This window comes from Dipodomys spectabilis, unplaced genomic scaffold (assembly GCF_019054845.1).
Source record: "Dipodomys spectabilis isolate Male_0828 unplaced genomic scaffold, ASM1905484v1 ptg000584l, whole genome shotgun sequence".
Taxonomy (NCBI): Eukaryota; Metazoa; Chordata; class Mammalia; order Rodentia; family Heteromyidae; genus Dipodomys; species Dipodomys spectabilis.
The window spans coordinates 375,307-389,520 of NW_024871261.1; the positions used below are offsets into that span (position 1 = coordinate 375,307).

The 14,214-nt window shown below is 37.0% G+C and overlaps 2 pseudogenes; one reads left to right on the forward strand and one right to left on the reverse strand.

Annotated features, from left to right (window-relative positions):
- Window positions 1-4,116: 4,116 nt before the first annotated feature.
- On the reverse strand, window positions 4,117-4,215 carry LOC122100578 (annotated as a pseudogene).
- Window positions 4,216-13,745: 9,530 nt separating this feature from the next.
- On the forward strand, window positions 13,746-13,842 carry LOC122100579 (annotated as a pseudogene).
- The last annotated feature ends 372 nt before the right edge of the window (window positions 13,843-14,214 follow it).

Here is a 14,214-nt window from a genome sequence, read left to right on the forward strand (position 1 = left end):
AACTGAGCAAAGAAGTGAACCAATTAAATAAGCCAATATCCTACAACGAGATACAGGAAGCAATCAGAGGTCTTCCAACAACAAAAAAAAGCTCAGGACCAGATGGATTCATAGCAGAATTCTGTAAGACCTTTAAAGAAGAACTAATACCCACACTCCTCAAGCTCTTCAGAGAAACAGAGAAGCCAATATCACACTCATCCCCAAACCATGCAAAGACCCAACCAAAAAGGAGAATTACAGGCCAATTTCCTTGATGAACTCAGGTGCAAAGATCCTTAACATGATTCTAGCTAAAAGAATCCAGGAACACATAAAAAAATCATACACTATGACCAGTTAGGCTTCATCCCAGAGATGCAGGGATGGTTTGACACTGTAATGATTTTAATGACAAGTTTATTTTATCAGATATAAGGATTGCTACACCTGCTTTCTTATTAGGGGCATTTGATTGGTAGATCCTTTTCCAACCCTTCACTCTGAGTTTGTTTGCATGTTTGGCTTAGAGGTGGGTCTCCTGAAGGCAACAGATGGATGGGTCCTGTTTTAGGATCCAATCTACAGTTCTTTTTCTTTTGATTGGTGAAATAAGTCCGTTAATCTTAAGAGATAGAATAGAGAGATGCATTATGGTCACTGTTTTTCTTCTTTCTTTTCCTCTGTCCTTGCTCAGATAGACTTCTATTAATGCTTGTCTGGGTGCAGGTCCCTGTTCCTGGTTGCTTTTCTCAGGTTGTGTTCCACCTTTTAGTAGTCTTTGTAATGCTGGCTTAATGTTTATGTATTAATTTAGTTTTTTCTTTGCTATTAAAAATTTTCATTTCTCCATGGAATGTGAATGCTAGCTTTGCCGAGTATATCAGTCTGGGTTGGCAGTTATTGGCTCTCAGTGCTCATGTGGTACTTTCCCAGGCCTTTCTTGCATTCAGTGTTTGTGTGGAGAGATCTGTAGTGATTGTAATATTTTTCCTATAGTAGTATAGCTCCTTCTTCATTTTTGCTGGATGCAAGTTTGTTTCCTTATCATTCAGATCTATCATTTATACTATAATGTGTCTAGAAGTGTTTCTCCTGGGATCCTGCTTGTTAGGTGTTCTATATGCTTCTGTTATGTGGGTAAGATGTTCTTTTTAGAGATGGGGAAAATTTTCACCGATTATCTTGTGGAATAGGTGCTGCATTCCCTTGCTTTGATATTCCTCATCTTCGTATATGAAGGTTAAATTTCTTGGCACTATCTGCTTGTCCTTGAATTTCCCTTTGGTATAATTTAAGTGATTTTTCAATATCTGTCATTTTTTGGTCCAGTTGATGTATTCTGTCTTCTGTATTCCATTTTGTTCACTCTGTTCTGTGGTTTCCATTGTGGTTTGCATGGAGGAAAGGGACTCATTGTTGATTTCAATGGATTCAATGTTGGTTTTCAAAATACTAATCTCACCTCTTAATGAGGTATGTACTGCCTCTATTTTGTCACTTATCTCACGGCTTAGTGACGTGTGTGCTACCTCTATTTTTGCATGCAGCTACTGTTTGATGTCCTGCACCTCTTTTGGTATTTCGACCCAGTGTTCTTTCAAATTCTGGTCTATTTCTCACTTTATTCTTGAGTCATTGCCTCCAGCATGTCTTGGATATAGTGTTTGTCTTCCATTCCTGCTTTTCTCCCACTGGGGCTCTCCCCTGGATTGCTGCTGGCTTTTAGAGATAGCTTGCTATCCTAGGTGTTGATAAACCTTGTAATATTTCTCTGTGATTTTCTCATGGGGATTCAGGGATTATTGCAGACTAATCTGAAATTTTGTTTTGGTCAATAGGTGTCTGTCTTTGCTTGATTACTGTTTCTGTGCTGGTAGAGAGAGTCTGTACCTGATCTCAGTTCTGTTGGGGGCCGACCTCCAGCTGCTGGTCTGACCCACACAAGATTCTCAGCTCTCCGCTGTAGATCACTGGCAGTTCCCGCCTTTAGAAGGGTTGAGCAGCCTAGATTGCTCCTGTTTGTTCCTACAGGTGCTCTTGGCGATTTCGGATGTGCTGGATGTACTCTCCCAGATGCTGGAGTCTGCTATGGTCTCCTGATGTTTTGTTTTGTTTTACTTTTTGGCTAGTTGTAGGCTTGAACTCTGGTCTTGGGTGCTGTCCCTCAGCTCTTCAGCTCAAGGCTGGCACCCTACCATTTGACCCATAGCACCACATCTGGCCCTTTCTGCTTATGTTTTGTTGAGGAATCAGATCCAGGGCCTCTTGCACATAAGACAAGCACTGTACTGCTGAGCAACTTACCAGCCTGAGCTCCTGACTATTATCAGGTGCTGGAGACCTGTGTTGTTCAATTCCCAGCCTAGAATACATGGGTCGGTTCTTGTGGGGTTTGGGCTTCTCTTGTGCTGAACCCCCTGCGTCTTTTGCTGTCACAGGCATGATTACCAGGGGTGCGTTTCCCCTGTTTTTCTCCCCTCTGCTGAAGCGTGTACTCACCTTCTGATTTCAGTTGGGAGGAGTTAGTTATGTTGCTCAGGCACCAGATCCCCAGGCCTGGTCCCAGACCCCAGCCTGGGGCACACCTGATGGACCTGTGCTGCTATGTATCCCACCTAGATTACGCAGCTTGGAGTACACAGTTCAAATTTCTTCCACCGTTGGGTGTCTTGACCCAGTGGCATTGTTCCAGGCTTGGGCATTTAAGCTTCCTTCCAGGGTCTCTCTTGTTCAAGCCTTGCCAGCTGAGTGTGATCCATGGGCTGGTGGAGCTCTTGAACAGTTTCTAGTTTTAGTGGGTCCTGTGGTGCAGGTTTGGGGGTAGGGGGTCTGGGGATTCCCACCAGCTCTGGTCTCCCTTGAGGAATGCACTGTCCCCTGCGGGGTACTCACCCTGGAGCTAGTTGTTTCTGTGTGATGTAGGTTGCTGGTTGCCGTTGAATTGAGAGTTCAATTGAGGTAGTTGTGGGCTAGGGTGAGAGGTGGTGGCTCCGTGTGTTTCTTTTCTGTCACTGCCTCCATTGATACTGTTTGGGTTCACTCCACGGGATGGGCTTCCGGCCTCCACCCGAGGGGTGGGGAAGGGGCCTCTGTGCAGGTGCTGATCTCTGGGGTTTGTCTGTGTTTGTGCTCTCTTGATCAGCATCAGTTCCTTTCAGTTCTTCTGCTCTGGTGTTCTGTGGGCATCTCATGTATCTCTGAGGTTCCTGCCATGGGGCTGAGTGGCTTTGGTGGGATGGAGCCTCTCTGCTCGAATGGAGAGTGAGGGGAAGGGGTGGGATCTTTGTGTAAGTTCCCTGCTCGGAGGTTTCTTCATTGTCAAGATCAGCGTTCTGACACTGGTACCTCAAGGGGCTTTGGTGCGGGTGATCTGCACACAGCTCCCTGTGTCTCTGGGCCACCGGCAGCTCCCACCAGGCCAGGCTGGCCATGGCTTGGCACGCTGCTTTGTGACCATTAGACGTTGGGGGAGGGGTCTTCATGCTTCTCTGTTGTGAAATTCTTCTTTTTACTCCTGTTTTTCTCTGGATGTTGATTTTTTTGTTGTCGGTATCTTGGGGAGATTAAACGTTGGAACTCGAACTCTCTTTTTGGTTGGGGAGAGCTGTGGCATTCCCCTACTTCCCCATCGCCATCTTGGATCCCCTTGAGTTTTTGCTTTTTTTATTCAGATATAATTTTAATTTATCTGTTGAAATGAGTACTAAAGAAACTAAAGTTATTTCTGGTGCTTATCTGAAAAATTATACTTTAAAATATTCTGTATTCTGTTTGTACAATGCCCATAATCTATTTTATTCTTTCCTAGATATAAGACTTTGAATACTACATTGTTTTATAATATATAGGTTCATTAATAAATGTGTCCTTTCAGATTGCATTCCATACCAAAACAGTTTAAGATTCCTTTTTTACTAGGTCTTTATAGTATATTTCTTTGGAATAAAATGACAATGTTGTCTAATTTTAAAAGTTTTATAAAGATTATGCAATGTAAAGGCCTTTCTAAGGAGAAGATTTAATACACTGATGTCAAACTAACTTTTATTTATATGAATTACATGTATTGTTACACTTGTAATTTTGTAATCAACTTTTTAATAATTGTTTTTCATTTCTTGCATCTGAAGAATGAAAATTATGGAATAATTCACAGATTTTCATATCATCCTTTGCAATTGCCATGTTAATCTCTGTATTGGTGTAATTTTGATATATGTGCTGCTGAAGCATATAATGTCCTCTAAATTTAGGTAGTTAATGATGCAATATTTATACAGGATTATATCCTTGGGTGCCTATTTGTAACAAGGAAACATTGTTCCTAACAATGCTACTGATCTTCTTTCCCTAAAATTCTGTGTATAATGGAAAATAATTATATTGTTCAATTGATTGCTCACGTTTGCAATTTTTTTGTCAATGACTATTTTAAATCTTTTTCATTTTAGATTTAATCATACTTTGAAGCATTTTTAGCTAGGACCAAAGGGGATGGCTTTTTCAAGTACTTATTTATCCAACTGAGTTAGCTCTGTGTAGCTAACAGATTCAAAGTAAGCCTTGCTTAAGAGCTACTTCTAAACTTCTGTAGCTGAAATTTTCCCAAATGAAGTCTCATTGGCACAAATGTCTACTTGACACTTTACCATTCTTCCATGTAATATCAGACCAACCAGAATATCTTACCCTGATAGTGTAAATTGTCTTACTTGAACAAAACAAATCTTAGTTCCAAGGGATCATAGAAAGATGAATATTTCAGACAGAACTTTTCAGACTAGAAGGTTTTTATCAAAATATAATTTTTTATTATACCTACCATTTCAAAAGTAGCTAAAGCCAAGAAGGTGAAAAAATTGTTCATATGCATGATTACCTAATGTCCTGGCCTATCTACCTTCCAACCAGGCAGGAACTTAGACTAATGCTTTTCTATCACCAAATATTTTCATAGCTCCAGGAGAAGTCCATATGTTTCTCCTTGATATTAGGCCATAAATTGGTAATGTTTCCTCTTGCCTTCAGTCTGTAAATCTACAAAAGGTAAAGGTTTAAGTCTAACTCTACCAAACACTGAGGTAGAGATAATGGAATAATACTTTAAAACAGAGTTGCTTTTGATACCCTAACCAAAACAGAACAATGCAAAACATGTGCCATTATATTATGTTATATATAGTTATATATTTTATACTTATATGTGCTGATTTTATATTTCACACAATGAAACTTACTAGAATCAATTGATAATTTGAAAAGTAAATTGATATTTATTTTTTCCAATAAATAGAATTGGAATATAAATAATTAGGTTTAGAATATATATTAGAATATAAAAAGTATCAATGCAATGTCTTCGATATAAACTTGTGATACCTTCTATGTGTTCATGGTCTTCTGAATTCACATTGTTAAAAATCAATGTTGTTTCCTCTAATCTATAAGAGATTTTACTCTGATGCTCTGTTTATTGTTTTAACTCACTGGTCCCAAACTGTTTTTCTCCATATTTCTGATGCATTCCTACAGATTATACTCCAATTGTGCTAATATGATATCTAAAAGACATTATTCTTCTATAGACCCATGGGTCCTAATATCTTATGGCTGAGTTACCTGCATCATTAGATAACAGGGGCAAGACTTCTCACCTAAGCCTACGCAACATGCCAGCAGAAAGTAACTGAAAATCCATCTCAATTTCTCATTTCTTATATTTCAGGGCTCCAATTCCTTGAGAAACAAGAATTAGCAGCAAGAAATTGTGTAATGCAAGGCAACTTAAAATGAAAGATGAAGTCACAAAATCGAGAGAAATTACTGTATTTCAAACTGAATTTACAGATGGCCAGCCCATATGAGTGAACAAGATCAGAAAATGTCACAAGATTATTTTTAATACCCCTCCCCTAATGACTAATGTAATATATCAGTCCAGCATAAGTGGGCCCAAAAAATAGTTCCTGTAAGGATGGATCCGTGATTGATCTACCATGGTCAGGAAAACTTGACTTAGAGGTCAAATATAATTCAGCAGAACATTAATTGAGAAGATCGGTAGTGCTTCAAAACACTGGTACTTTAGTACAACTTGGTTCTGTGGTATAAAAAGGTTGTCATTCTCAAACCAAACTACATTTAATCTCCTGAAAGTGTATTCCTTTTCAAATAAACTTTTTGAAATCACACTTGCCAAAATAACCTTTGATAAGTAGATGACACTTAGTGACATTACAAGTTTTTCAAGTGTAGGGAGCAAGATACAATAGAGTTGATTTATTTACCCAGCACTAATGTCAAACAGGTTCAAACATTCATTAAAATCTAGAAATAGTACCACGCACCATTTGTGTTGTTCAGTAGGTGCCTTCCAGAAATTTGTTAAATGGATCAGCCTCCCATATTTCAACCCCAAACGTTAGCTAATAAAGTAAATTTCATCACTTAATAAGGGGCATTTTAAAAAGTCATAAATACTTGCCTTATCATATACTGTTTTGTTTTCCCTCTGTCTAGCATAGTAATAAATATGTCTTTAAATCTTGAGTATGGGTACTCATCTGAGATGTGAAAAAATCTATCTTCTATTTCTATCATATTCCTCTATAGTAGTAAATGTTGGTTTTCTTCTTTTTCCAAAACTTATAGGAGGTAGAAAGTCTTATTCCATGTAAAATAAAATAATCACACATCATTTTACAAAGCCCTTTATAAAAACTGGTAGTTAAGAATACATTCAAAGCCATTTTTAAACTTTCTTGTTGACTAAAGATTAATCTTCAAATGAATGAGAATATAATCATGTCTAGGTGTTTCAAGTCTCCAGTCTTGCAAATTGTTATTGCAGATGAATGAATTATGGAAATATAAGCTGACATCAGTTCAAGTATATGCAGGATTGAAACTCCATGGAATGTATATAAACCTTTCAAATATTAACAGACAGTTTAACAGAATGACTATCAGGAAGTTGAAACCAGACAGGCATAATAGTAAAGACATAGAATGAATGAAAAATGGAACAAGGGACAAGTACAGCTAGAATACTCAATCTACACATTTGAGAAAGGAAGTGGTAAATCGGAAATAAATCTTGGGGAAGGGGGTGGTTGAGAATGATAGAAGGAGTCACTGTGATCCAGGATTAATGGATAATTAGGTGGACATATTTAATTGTAAGACACTTGCACAACCTTTGGAAATTCAGTTAAAAAACACAAAAACACATAAAAATCACAACCAAACAGCACTCTCTAGGGAGTATGAATATGACCTCTCAAAAATTTTAAGCAGTTAATGGAGGGAAGTCTTGGTAAAAGCAAACAAAGATGTTCAAAAAGGGCAGTTTGGTGTAGGGGAGGATTCCGAAAAGATTTAAATAGATTATCTAAGGTTATAAATCACCTATATCTGTGCAAATATTATCTTTCTTCTATGAGTTCTCTTTGTCTGAACTGGATACTCCAGTCCTGTACCACAATTGATAGCTTGGAAAGATGGAATGGAAGAAACAAGATGAAGAACCCATTACTCCACTGTAGAGAAAACAATCCACTATTTTTTCTCTCATCTCTCTTCACTACATTTTATTCATACTTTTAGGTCAATTCATTTTGAATTACATTTTCTTTCTTTATTCTGGCAAAGTAATTGGTCAAATAATTCACTAAAGATTATTTGCCATTTTCTCGATTATGCTGTTTAATTGACTAAGCGAGTCCATTAAACTTTCCTCTTGCATTTGGTTGCCATGAAACAACATCTATGTTAATGAGGACAAATCTAATGTAAAAATTGTCTCCAGAAAACCAGTCCAAGAAGCTGTGATTACAAATACTTGGCTAACTTTTTTATTTTTCCTTTACCTTGAAAGTCTTCTTGTGTCTAAATTGCCCAGAAAAATAAGTACTCCATCACTTTTTGTTTCAATCAATTCTAACCTCAAGGATATATTTTGCTAACAAGATGCTTAGAGGAAACCAAAAAATACTCCATTTTTATCTCCTCACTTAAGACTCTCCTTACATACTATATCAGGAACAGTGAAGTTATTCTTTGCAAAATTATTACAATATATTATTTTTCTCTTGTTCTTGCATTTGCTCACCAAGATGTATGGAGAAGAATAGAGGTAAATCACCCATTCCTTGGAAGAAAGGTCTGTTGCAAAAGGACAACGCTTCTGTGTCCTACTTGTATGTCCTCCTCTCAGCTCTTTCTTGATTTCCAATTAAACACAGCTTCTTGGCTTCAAGTCTATTGAAGCCTCACCCACTGCTTCATCTTCATAGTTTCTCTTTTAAAACTCTTTTAAAGGTAGAGACCCAGCTATATACAACCAATCTGAAAAAGATCACAAATCACAAAATCTAAAGGAGTTTTATGACTCTTCAGGAGGACGATTGGGAGACCTAGGACTCCCCATGCCAATCGTTTGCTCATCATATTCCTGCCTCGGTTTGTCCCCTTTCCTATTGGCCAATACTCGTCTCTGTAACTGATCTGGATATGACCAGGTGTCAGGAATGGTAGTGGTTAGAGCCCCGTTCTTTTTTTGTCTAGGAGACAACTCCTCCGCTACTGGCACTCTCAGCAATCACTGGCAACCCAATGGCTCATATCCTTTTGCAGGTTTGGTCCGTGTTCCCCCATTTATTGTTCTGGCTACTAATGACTCTCAGTTTTCCCAGGTTCAATTGATTCGTCGGCGCACTAAAAGAGCACTAAGATTGATCCTTGCAATCGGGTCCGTAATCATTGCTACAGAGGCTTCAGCTACCACCGCCGCTATATTGCTGTCCCAAAGCGTGTCCACCATGCAACAGATAAACCAGCTCATCCCTCAGTCATCTAAGGGAGGCCTCCTTGTACTCCAACAATGAATAGACTTGCTCCAAGAACAGATTACGTTTCTTTGATTACAACAAGGAGGACTATGTAATGCTATGACTACTTCTGTCTGTCAGCTTTCCACTCCCGCACCCAATTTCACTGAACTTAGTAACTACATCAAAGGCCCTTGGTCCCTTAAGTACTTAAACTTCACCCAAAACTTGCTGCATGATCTTACCCACCTAAACCAGACCACCATACAGCTTATTCCCGCTGCCTCCTTTTTAGAAGATGTGCTTTAAAAGTTACAACAATGGTTTTTGCCATCCTCTCTGGTCATCTGGGGAGGCCTTGCATTTGTAGGGCTTACTCTCCTAGGAATTATTAAATGCTTGCACTCCTGGCAAAAACGCCTCCAACAACGGGTCACCATAATGATGGTCCTTTTAATAGAAAAGGGGAAAATTGTGGGTAGAGCCGGTCAGATCTGGTTGAGTCAGCTAGAGTAGCAGTTGAAGCACATTTCCTGCTCGTAGAGACGTGACCCACAGGCACGTCTGCCTACCTTGCAAGCCATGAACTGTCCATGCTCCCTACATGCCCCTGGGGGCCCAATCAGTGCCTGTCACCAAGCAGTGCCCATCATCAACTCCCCGCTAAGTAATTGGCTGGGAAGGACTCAGGAGGTTGGGAAACCTGGGGCTATAAAGTCCCAACCCTTGTGCAGAAATAAACCAGACCTGCTTAAGCCTGTTCTCCTAACGTGTGTTCCTTGAGTGCGTCGTTCACACTTACCTCCTGCCAGAGATCTAGCCCTACAATGTAGCAATGGGGGAGGCCTTATAGTCCTTCACCTTCATTAGACTTGAAGCTAAGATTCTGTGATTAGTTGGAGATCAGGCAAGAGCTAAAAGGAGGATAGAGAAATAGGACATAGGAGCATTGTCCTTTTGTAAAAGACACTGTCATCCAAGGTATGGGTGATTCAACTCTATTCTTCTCCATACATCTTGTTGAGCAAATGAAAGATGAAGAGAAAAAAATAATCCATTGAAATATTTTTGCAAAGAATAACTTCACTGTTCCTGATATGGTATCTAAGGAGAGTCTTAAGAGAGAAGATAAAAGTGCAGTATACTTCAGTTTCCTCTAAGCATCTTGTTAGCAAAATATATCTTTGAGGTTATAAGTGACTCATCCAAAAATTGGTGGAGTACTTATTTTTGAAGGCACTTTAGACACAAGAAGACTTTTAAGGTAAAAGAAAAAAGAAAAATGTATAGCTAAATATTTGTGATCACAGCTTCTTGGACTGGTATTTTGGAGACACAGTTTTACATTAGAGATTGTCCTCATTAACATTGATGCTGGGTTTCCGTGGCAAGGGGGAAGTTTAACGGACTCTCTTGGACAAGAAAACAGATGATAGAAAAAAATGGCTAATAATATTTAGTGAATCATTTTGACCAATTACTTTGCCAGAACAAAGAAGGAAATATATAATTCAAATCACTTGACTTAAACTTATGAGTAAAACTAGTCAATAGAAATGAGAGAAAACGTAGAGGACTGTTTCCTCTCCAATGGAGTAATGGGAATGGGTTCTTGATCTTGTTTCTTCCATTCTATCTTCACAAGCTATCAACTGTGGCTCAAGACTAGAATATCCAGTTCAGATCAAGAGAACTCACAGAAGAAAATATTTGCAGCAGATGTAGGTGATTTATAACTTTAAACAATCTATTTACATCTGTTAAAAATCCTCCTCTACCCAAAATTGCTCACTTCGAACAGCTTTGTATGCTTTTCCCAAGATTGTCCTTCATTAACTATTTAAAATTTTGAGAGGTCATAATCGTACTCTATAGAGATTGATGTTTGGTTGTGCTTTTTGTGTGTTTTTGTTTTTTGTTGTGTTTTTTCACTCAATTTCAAAAGGTTCTGAAAGTGTGTTACAATTAAATATGTCCATCTAATTGCCCAATGTTCCGGGATCAGAGTCACTCCTTCTATCTTTCTCAACCAACTCCTTCTACAAGATTTATTTACGATTTACCACTTCCTTTCTCACATGTGTATATTAGGTATTCTAGCTGTAATTGCCCCTTGTTCCATTCTTCATTCATTCTATGTCTTTACTATTATTCCTTTACTATTATTACCATTATTTCAACTTCCTGATAGTCATTCTGTTAAACTGTCTGTCAGTACTTTGAAAGGTTTATATACATTCCATGGAGTTTCAATTCTGCATATACTTGAACTGATGTCAGCTTATATTTTCATAATTCATTCATCTGAAGTAACAATTTGCAAGACTGGAGACCTGAAGCACCTAGACATGATTTCATTGCCATCCATTTGGAAGGTTAATCTGTAGTCAACAAGAAAGTTTAAAAATAGCTTAGAATGCATTCCTAACTACCAGTTTTTATAAATGGCTTTGTACAATGGTTTGTGATTATTTTATTTTACATGGGATAATATTTTCTACTACCTATAAGTTTTGGCAAAAGAAGAAAACTAAAATTTACTACTGTAAAGGAAAATGATAGAAATAGAAGACAGATTGTATGTTTGTCAAATCTCTGATGAGTACTCATATTCAATTCTTTAAGTCGTATTTCTTACTATGTTAGACAGGGAAAACATAAAACACCATATGATAAGGCAACTATTCATGACTTTTTAAAATGTACTTATTATGTGATGAAATTTACTTTTTTAGCTAATGTTTTGGTTTGAAATATGGGAGGCTGATCTATTTAACAAATTTGCGAAGCCACCTACTGAAAAACACAAATGGTGGGGGGTACTATTCATACACTTTAAGGAATGGTTGAACCTGTTTGGCATTAGTGCTGGGTAAATAAATCAACTCTATTGTAACTTGCTCCCTACACTTGAAAAACTAGTAACCTCACTAGTAAAGTGAGGTTACTCCTCACTTGTAAAGTGTTTTTTTTGGCAAATGTGATTTTTTAAAGTTTATTTGAAAGGCAATATACTTTCAGCAGATTAAATGTAGGTTATCATTTGTTTGAGAATGACAACATTTTTATACTACAGAACCAAGTTTTACTGAAGTACCAGTGTTTTGAAGCACTAAAGATCTTCTCAATTAATGTTTTTCTGAATTATATTTGACCTCTATGTCAAGTATTCCTAGCATTGGTAGACCAATTGTGGATCTATCGTTCAGGAACTATTTTTTAGCTTGCTGATACTGGACTGAAATCATTCATCAATCATTAAGAGAGGGGTATTACAAATAATCTTGTGACATTTGTGGACTTTTTCACTCATATGGGATGGTCATCTGAAAATTGAAAGTTTGAATTACTGTACTTTCACATTTTGTGATTTCATCTTGCATTTTAAGTTGCCTTGCATTTCCCAATTGCTCACTGCTAATTCCTGCATTTCAAGGAATTGGGGCCCTGAAATATAAGAAATGAGAAATTGAGATAGGTCTTCAATGACTTTCTCTTGGCGTGTTGCATGGGCGTAGGTGGGAACTCTTGTCCTTGTTATCTGATGATGCGGATAACTGGGACCTGGGATCCTAGGACCCATGGATCCTGTGGAAGAATAATACTTTTTAGACATCATATCAGCAAAATTTGAGTATAATCAGTAGGAATGTTTCAAAAATATGGAGAAAAACAATTTGGGACCAGCGAGTTAAAACATTAAACAGAACAGCAGAGTAAAATCCCTTATAGATTAGAGGAAAACATTGTTTTTTTTACCATGTGAATTCAGAAGACCAAGAACACGTAGAAGGTATCACAAGTTTATACCAAAAACATTGCATTGATACTTTTTGTATTCTAATATATATTCTAATCCTGATTATTTATATTCCAATCTATATATTGGAATAATATAAATTAGTCAAATTATCAATTAATTCTACTAAGATTTACTGTGTGAAATATAAAGTAAGCACATATAAATATAAAATATATAATTATCTACAATATAAGAAAATGTTTTTCTTTGTTCTGTTATGGTTAATGTATCAAAGGCAACTGTTTTAAAGTATTATTCCATTACCTCTACCTCAGTGTTTGATAGAATTAGAACTAAAGCTTTACCATTCGGAGATGTACAGCCTAGAGGCAAGAGGAAACACTGTGATTAAAACACTCCCAATTTAAGGCCTAATAAGGAGGAGAAACATATGGACTTCTCCTGGAGCTATGGAATATATTTGGTGATAGAAAATCAGTGGTGTAACTTCCTACCTGGTTGGATGGTAGACAGGCCAGGACATTAGGTAATCATGCATATGAACTATTTTTTCACCTTCTTGGCTTTAGCTACTTTTGAAATGGTAGGGTGTAATAAGCAGTTATATTTTGAAAAATACCTTCTAGTCTGAACAGTTCTGTCTTAACTGTTCGTCTCTCTATAATCCCTTGTAACTATGATTAGTTTTGCTCCAGTAAGACAATCTATGCTGTCAGGTAAGACATTCTGGATGGGCTGTTCCTACATGGAGCAAGGGTAAAGGGTCAAGGAGACATTTGTGCCAGCAAGACCTCATTTGGGAAATTTTAAGCTGCAGATGTTTAGAAGTAGCTGTTAAGCAAGGCTTACTTTGAATCCATTAGCTCCACAAAGCTAACTCAGTTAATAAATAAGTACTTGAAAATCAATCACCTTTGCACCTATCTATAAAGGCTTCAACGTATGATCAAATTTCAAATGAAAATGATTTAAAATAGTCATTGACAAAAACTTGCAAATGTAAACAATCGAACAAACAACATAGGTTTTTTCCACCATACACAGAATTTTACAGAATTAAGATGAATAGCAATTTTGGGAACAATAAGGTTTCCTTGATACAAATAAGCAACCAAAGATCTATGCCTGTCTTAAGATTGCATCATTAATTACTTAAATTTACAGGATAGTACATGCTTCAGCAGCAGGTCTACCTGAATTACAATACAGAGATTTACATGGCTCTTGCACCAAGATGATATGAAAATTTGTGAAGTATTCCATATTTTTCATTCTTCAGATGCAAGAAATGAAAAACAGTTATTAAAAAGTTGATTACAAATATACAAGTGTAATAATATATGTAATTAATAGAAATAAAAGTTAGTTTGACATCAGTGTATTCAATCTTCACCGTTTTAGAAAGGCCTTTACATAGCATAACCTTTACAAAACTTTTGAAATAAGATAACATTGTCATTTTATCTTAAAATGTTTCTATATGGAATGCAATCTGAAAGGACACATTTATTAATGAACCTATGTATTATAAAACAATGTCAAATTCAAAGTATTATATCTAGGAGAGAATGAAATAGATTATGGACATTATACAAACAGAAAACTAAATATTTTAAAATATACTTTTTCAGACAAGCACCA